Genomic DNA, 8,609 nt, shown 5'->3' with positions numbered 1-8,609 from the left:
GCCCCACGAAAAAAGGCGTCGGCTGATATGGTCTCGGATCTGGGGAAGGGCCCTCCTTAAGACTGAGCCATACTATGCAGCCACTTCTGCACAGTGGGATAGGACCTCTACTCTCGCCTGTATTGTTTTAAGAAAACAGAAAGGGGGAACTGTGGTGAGCCGCTTCTGCCGTTTATGCAAATTATGGTCACCATTACATGATGGCGCTGGCTCCGCTGTGGTCTGTGACAAACAACTCCTTGTTTGGGAGAGTTGGCGCATGACTTTTCATCACTCTATGAGAAAGCTCCACGTGGCTGCTTCGCATTGGGGCTTGAGATGCTTTATTAAGGCTGGGAGGGGTATCCGAGGGAAGAAGAAGAACTATCAGGGGCCTGAATAAAAGCTGCTGAAAGAAGATTCTTGGGTTGCGTCTTCCTTGCGGGCAAGGGGGCGCTACAACTATACAGGGGAGGACTTGACTTTTGAGCTTGACCTTTACTGATTTGTGTAGTGAAGGCATTCAGCCCATATTGTCCTAGTCCATGTGATTTTTGACAAGGAAAATGTGACTGGGCATTCCTGCTGCCACTGCTCACCCAAATAGTAAAATTCAATGAAAGGAATTTTTAGAGGAAAAAAATGAGAGGTAGGAAAGTGAAGTGGGAGTAGGGCAGTGACACTGTCCTTGGAGCAGTTGTGTAGTGCAAGGAAGAGCTTAAGGTATCAGGAAGGACATGGTAGGTGGACAGGAATGGCTAATGGAGACAGAGCAAGGATTTTGCAAAGAGGTACAAGGTAATGAGGAGCGCTGAGAATGCAGGAGGGGTGGGTAAAATGTCAGCACCTTCTGGGGAGAGCTGCTCACAAGTGGGTCAAGGGAGGTCACTCTTCCTAGGAGCCCAGGTAGGCAGGATGCCCTGATCTTCCCCAGCCTTGAAGTCTTGCTCCAGGCCTGGGTTGAGCCCTGGCTTAGCTGATCAACTTAGGGATGATCACTGGGAGATTGCCTTGCCCAGTCCTGCTGGTTCTGAACTCCTCTTTCCATCTCCATCTCCCTCCAGGACCAATTCCTTCAGGGATACAGCACTTTGACTAGGACTGACAGGAATTATTATATCACCCTCTGAGCACCACTGGGACCCAAGTGAATTGGTAAACCAGAGGCTCAAGTAGTGGACCCTCGGACTGGTGGGATGGGGTGAAGCTGGGTCTTCTTCCCTGGTACCTTACCCCAGCTCCAAGGCCCTGATGCTCACTGTTCATTTAGGATTTCTCCAGGGCCCTCCAAGAGCCTCTGGGAACTTCTCTTTTCTTGCCTTTCTAGGTTTCTGCCCTAAGAAATGAGGTAGAGGGGAAACATAGCCTGGATGAGACTCCTGGATGAGAGCCCTGGGCTCTGTGCTTTTCAAGCTGAGGGGTGAGGGTTGTCAGGGAGACCAGGCCAAGATGGGTAGTGACCAACCTTGCATTTGGTCTGTCACTCCCCAGGTACATGTTAGAAGCTGTGTGGCTCCAGGAGGAGGAGGGGACCAAGTGGGAGCCAATGAAGGCCCTGTGGTCACCAAGATACTCCCCAGCACACCATCCTACAGACCTTTCAGGGCCCAACTTTCAAACAATGGCTTTTGGCTCACATGGGCAGTGTCCCCCAGAGATGGCAAGGCTGCACCTATCTAGGAGGTGAGGATTAGTGGGTATGCATTGGGAGAGGGGTGTCCATGATGCACATGTGTCAGGGGAAGCCGCAGATGTGGAGTCGGCCCTAAAGCTGAAGCCCTTAGAGATTAGGGAGCAGGATTATGAACCTGTAAGGCACAGGGTCCAGGTCACTGGGCTTTAGAGCATACCCAAGTGTCCCTGGATAGACAAAGAAAAAAGATTTCACTGCTTATCATTCTTGTCAGCCTCTGCCTTTTGCCTCAAGGTCTCAATAATGGAGTGGTCAGGATTTATCTCCAGGTGTTTCTTTGCTGCCATGTAGTCCATTGTAGAGTTGTCTCTGAGAGCTTGAGCTTTCATGATTCTTTCCATGTTTGCTGTCCAGCCATATGTGCTGTACGAAACTGCTCTCCTGTCTTCTGGCTTCAGTTTGGAAGATCCCCAGACCCATGCTAACAGGATCTACAGGATGATCAAACTTGGTCTAGGTGTTGATGAGGATGATCCCACTGCTGACGACACCAGTGCTGCTGTAACAGAAGAGATGCCACCCCTGGAAAGAGATGATGACACATCACGCATGGAAAAAGTAGACTAAGTTTCTGAAGAACCACTCATATGTGTGTCCCCCACTTCACCTTCATTCCTGATACCTTTTCAAGGATTTTTTTGTTCTTTGTTTTTGTTAACATTTATTAAAATGTGTATGGCATGACGATATCTACTTAAAGGGGAGATAAGATTTCTTTGTACTTTTAAGTGATATACTGTGATACTTTAGGCACTAAAGCAGAGCTAGTAATGCTTTTTCTAGTTTCACACTGGCTTATTTTAACAGGTTGAGATGTTTGTTCTAAGACATGTAACCTAACTTTGTAGTCTAAAGTGTTCCACTACCAAGTTGTATCCCTTAGTAGACCAGACCAAATCTTTTGTCCCTGAAGTGTTCCAAGATAGACCTTGATGTTTAAAAGAAAGATATTTGTTAAAATGGCTTTGAGTTTCATCTCATTAGGATCCCCTGTAGTTACCCACTGTGCATGTACTAGTCCTCTAGAACCAAGTATGTGAAACAGACAACTGGCTGGGAGGAACTCTACAGGGCTTGTTTTCCAAAGAAAAGTATTTCAAGAAACAAAGCTTAAACCTCCCTTAGGTGTGTTACAAAGCTGTTCAAAAAGTAACTCAGTAAGGCTTATGAATGGAAATATGTAGTGCCCAAGTCAACATTCTGCTTTAAACAGTAATAAATGCAGATGAGTTAAGAAAAAAAAAAAAGATTGCACTGTTAACTAGCTGGTTGGTCTTGGGCCAGTCCCTTACCTCAGCCATTAATGAGGACTGACTAGTTCAGTAGTTTCTAATGTCTTAAAGGAGATTCCTTGTTGTTTTTTTGTTTTTGTTTGTTTTACTTAAGTCCCACGTGAAACATATGGAATGGAACATTAGGAATGCAGGAGGGTAAGTAAGCCACAGTGTCCCCAAGGACCCTTGCTGTGACTTGTGGTACTAACCCTCTCCTTTGTCCAGAGACTTTGACTGTAATCTGTAAGGTGGAGTTTAGGGAGAGCCCCATGTACAGACTGTGTTTATCCACCCATCAGCCCAGTGTTGCAGCTGGAAACCCCATACCACCTAATGATGCCAGAGTGTGAGCCCTACATGGAGGCATCTTGGGCCTGAGCCCTCACTCACTCCACTGTTGGGAGTGTCATGACTCCATGATTGTTTAATCATTTACATTTTTGTTGTTACATTTTTGTTGCTTTTTGTGGTTGCCCTGCCATCTGTTATATGTACAGAGAAGCCTGTTTCCTGTGGGTGTGAGGAGGCTCTGAGGGGCTGGAGCAAATGCTTCCTGGAAGGGAAGAGCATTGCTCTCTGTAGACCCAAGCTTAGGAATCAACACTGTCTGGCTCTTTGACCTTGGGTAAGACACTTATCATTTCTCTTATCCTTAAAATTAAGCAACAGTAATAATCACAGCAACTAACCTGGCTGGCTTCCTGGCAAGGGCTGAAGATGAGAGGAAAGAAAATTAACCAGCCAGGATAATGCCAAGTGCACCTCAAGCTATTCCACAAAATAGAAATGGAAATAATTTATTATTAGTTCTAATTCTGTGTGTGCACATGTGTGTATTCTTTAGGATTTTTTTGAGTGTGTGTGTGTGTGTGTGTGTGTGTGAGAGAGAGAGAGAGAGAGAGAGAGAGAGAGAGAGAGAGAGAGATTGTGTGTGGCACTGGACCTTATGCATGGCAGGCAAGCACTCTACCACTGAGCTGCATCCCCAGCCCTTTTTTTTATTTTCAGACAGGGTCTCAATTTACCAGACTAGCCTCCAACTTGTGGTTCTCCTGCCTCAGCCTCCCACACAGCCTCCCAAAGTTTTACAGGAGTTCACTGCCATAACCAGCTTAGGATTTGGTATATGCAAGACCTTGCCATCTGCAAATAGAGCTTATCTTCTTTCTCAATTGGATATTTTAATTGTTTTTTGCCTAATTTCTGTGGCTTTAACTTTTAATAAATATATTAGATTATTCATAAATGCTCTCCATCAGGTTGAGGAAGTTTTCTTTTATCTGTGTGTGTGTGTGTGTGTTCTTTAATTATGCAAAGGGATTATATTTTGTCAATGCTTTTTCTGCATCAAATGATTGTGTTGAGTTTTTCCTTCACTATTAATGTGGTGTACTCCATAATTGACATTATTCCAAGTTTTAGTGTTTAGTAATTAATAGCATGACTGACCAGGTCCAAGACAAAGATACTATATTCAAGAAACTGGGGGGATGGGGAAAACCACTCTATAAGTTAACTACCTAATATGTAATAAGAATGTGCATTATAATATAAAACCTTTCTACACATAATTGTTAGCTACAAGAAACCATTCTTAACTTAGGAAAATGGTGTTCCAGATTTCAGTGTAAACTACTAGCAACCTTCAACTCTTTTGTGTAGCAATATCTTATTTCTGTTTTCAAATTCTTCCACCCCAGCCTGAGTTATGTCTGGAGTGTTTTTCTCCAATTACTTATATGATTAACAATATTGTCAATTCTTGCAATGATCTAACCTGTGTCTTACTTTCATTGCAGGAGAATGTGCCCTAATGGGTGAGAAATTGCATGATGTTGGAGTCAATCTTGACAATCTCCCTATTTCCCAGTTTGGTGATAATGTGTCAGACTATCACCTATATAACATTGGGCCGGGGTGACAGGTATACTAGGAATTTAACCTAGGGATGCTTTACCACTGAGTTTCATCCCTTGTCCTTTTTATTTTTAATTGAGTCATGGTCTCATTAAGTTGCTGAGGACCTGGCTAAGTTGCTGAGGCTGGTCTTGAACTTTCTATTCTCCTGTATCAGCCTCCAGAGTCACTGGAATTATAGGCATGCACCTCCATGCCCAGCTACACTCCATTTTTATATGTTGAATCATTCATGCTTTCCTGGGATTAATCCCAGCGGTAATGATAAATAATCTTTTTTAATATGATGCTGACTTTGGGTTTGGGGGAGCGTTTTAATATTTTTATTTATTTATTTATTCATTATTTTTATAAATAAATAAATAATAGAGGAGCTTCTACACCACATTTTTATGTGATGCTGAGGATTGAACCCAGTGCCTCACCCTTGCTAGGCAGGCACACTACCACTGAGCCACAAGCTCAGCCCCCATCACATTTATTGATTCTTGATTTAACTTCTTGTGCTTCAGGAGTCTTATTGAGAAATTCAGTTCCTAAGCTAACATGATGGATATTTGGGCCTACCTTTTCTTCTAGTAGGTGCAAGGTCTATGATCTAATGTCTAGGTCCTTGATCCACTTTGAGTTGAATTTTATGCAGGGTGAGAGATAGGGGGGTTAATTTCATTTTGCTACATATGGATTTTCAGTTTTCCCAGAACCATTTGTTGAAGAGACTATCTTTTCTTCAATGTGTGTTTATGGTGCCTATGTAGCTATGTGGGTTTGTCTCTGTGTCATATTTTGTTCCACTGGTCTTCTTTTCTGTTTTTGTGCCAATACACACCACATACCATTTTTGTTACTATAGCTCTGTTGTTCCTGATTTTTAAACTCATGATGCCAGTCCCCACCCCAAGTCTCTTGGCCTCATTCTCTCCTCTGCTGGGAGTGTGTTTTGTTTTGTTTTGTTTTGTTTTGTTTTTGCTGTTATTGTTGTTGTTTTGTTTTGTTTTTGTTTTTTTTTCTCTTGATCTTCACAGGATTCATTCTTCCTGTTACTCAGGCTTCATAGAAGCTTTTTCTACATGCTCCATTTGAAACAATAATTTAAGAAAGAAAAGAAAGAAAAAATATATTTATTCACATTTGCTTGTGTATGCATAGAAACACCCTGGAAATACACATGAAAATCCAACAACTAGTTATTTCTGGGAGGAGCAGTGGGAACAAACAGAGAATATGGAGATGAGAAGCAGAGAGCAGTTTACCCTTATATGTTTTGAATATTTTGATTTTAAAACTATGTGAATGAATACCTACTCAAAATATTTTTAAGATGAAAGTGCATTTACATAAACAGCAGCGACTCAGCTAGTCACCTTCGTTATGTCTTCTGTGTGTGTGTGTATGTGTTTATATTCTCTTTTGTTTAAAAAATTTTATTCTTTTTTATTCTGCCTTTACGGTGAGTTAATAATTTGTCTTGGTGCAGAAATTTAAATTGAAAGCAATTTTAGCACAGAATTTGAATACAGTTTTTTTTTCATTTGTTTTCCAGTATCTAGTGTTCCTGATAAGGAATTAAGTGCACTTATTTTTTCTCCTTTTGGTAGATTACCCGTATTTTCCTCATACCATTTAAAGAAGGCTTTTAGTACCACATACCTTGTAGATTGTTTACACTTTTTATTGTGATAATGTTCACATAATACAAAAGTTGCCATCTTAACTCTTTTCAAGCATGCAGATTAATGATGATAACTAAATTGCCACTGCTCAACTATCACCACCATTCATCACTATAGGCTTTGAAAAAATAATTCTTTTTAAAAATAACTCTTCTCATGGGCTGGGGATGTGACTCAAGTGGTAACGCACTCGCCTGGCATGCGCAGGGCACTCAGCACCACATAAAATAAAATAAAGATGTTGTGTCCACCAAAAACTGAAAAATAAATATTTAAAAGTTCTCTCTCTTTCTTCTCTCTCTTTTAAAAAAAATAACTCTTCTCTTCCCTTACTACCTAGTAATCTCCATTCTCTGCCTGTCTTTAGAAATATGACTACTCCAGTACCTCATATAAGTGGAATCATATTTTATACCCTGTGTCTGATGGTAATTTTCTGCATTTTGCTGTGTATTCATTTTTTATTGTTGTGTTCTCCACTGTGTCTAAACTAGGGACCTAGTTTTTTTTTTTCTCATCTCTGGATCCCTGGAACTGGGAATAGTGCCTGGAATAGAGTAAGAGTTGGTTCAGTGGATGTTGAACTGGCACCCAACAAAGCAAGAGGAGCTTCTACGCCACTTTCCCAAAAAGACTGCTGGTCTGGTGATATTAAGATGTCACAAACTGCCTAGGATATAGGGTGGGCTTGGGGTTTGGTTTCATTGCCAGAATTCCTGTCCATTTAATATTTAAAATGGGCAGCATTTAAAATCAGTCTCCACTTCATATGATTAGGGTCAAACTACCACTATAAGACAATCTGGAGGACATTCTTATGATGAGAAATCATTAAGTGGAGTTTCTCAGTTGGCAAAGAACTGATCTTTTTCTTCTATCTGGCCTTGAAGTGGAAAAGTATTTTTCAATAATCAGATAAACACCAGCATATCCTTATAGAATCTTGGATATGATCTTATTAGAATATCAGTGTTCTGTTTTTTTCTGGCTTAGAGGTAGGCTGGACGGAGAATCAGCAACATTTTCATAAAGGCCCAGATACTCAATATTTCAGGTCTTGTGGTCTTATAATTTCTTTATAATCACTCATTTCTGCTGTTGTAATGTAAAAACCAAATAGACAACATGAAAATGAATGTGCAAGGCTGTGTTTCAATAATACCTTATTTATGGATAGAAATATGAATTTCATGTTTCATGAAATACTACTCTTGATTTTTTGTCTAACCACTTAGTTAAAAACCATTCTTAGGTCACAGGCTGTACAAAAACAGGCAGTGGGATGGATTTGGCCCCTAAACACACTCTTGAGCTAGACTGTTATTACCTTAAAGGAAGGATTATCTGGAAATGTAGCATACAGGGCTCACAGAACCCAATACATAGATGCTTATATTTTATTGAGTATGGATGTTCTTGAAGTCAAGAAAACAAGGACTTTGTTCTTTTAAAAGGAATTCTTGAGAAAGAATATCAACAATTTAAATCATTTAGACTTAGAGCATTTATGAATGATGCAGAAGAAAATAACCACATGGAAGGATAAGTACCTCTGATCGAGATTTGCTTTTAGAACTTACTTGTAGCAATACCTGCTTTGTTCACAAACATACAGATTAACTGAACACGTAACCACTGGGTGTTAATTTTAGCTTCACTCCTAAAAGAAATTATTCTAGTACTAAAATTAGACACTAGCTGAAAAACCCACATTGATCAAAATAAGGTAAGCTATGGTCTTCTTACTAGAAAGGAAACACAACACACAACCTGGTAGGATTTATGCATATAAATGCAAGATGCCACCCATGAATTATTTGAGCTTATTGAGCTTCTTCATTTGGCCTTGAGCCAGGGAGATTTAGGTTTGGCATTGCAAACTATTCTGTGGCTCCTCCCACTCAATGAATTGCACAATGCATGTGAGCTCTGCCTTCCCTGGGCTAGGGAGAATGCTCTAGTAGCTCCAGAGTGGCAAAACCCATTGGAAACTCGACAGCCCACTTCATACCTTATTTGGCAAAAGAACATTCCATGGAAAACTTTTGATACTTCCCCAGTATAAATAAAGCA

The sequence above is a fragment of the Marmota marmota genome, unplaced genomic scaffold (assembly GCF_001458135.2).
Source record: "Marmota marmota marmota unplaced genomic scaffold, marMar, whole genome shotgun sequence".
Classification (NCBI taxonomy): Eukaryota; Metazoa; Chordata; class Mammalia; order Rodentia; family Sciuridae; genus Marmota; species Marmota marmota.
The sequence above is the reverse complement of the archived record's forward strand: the minus strand, read 5'-3'. Positions refer to the sequence as shown.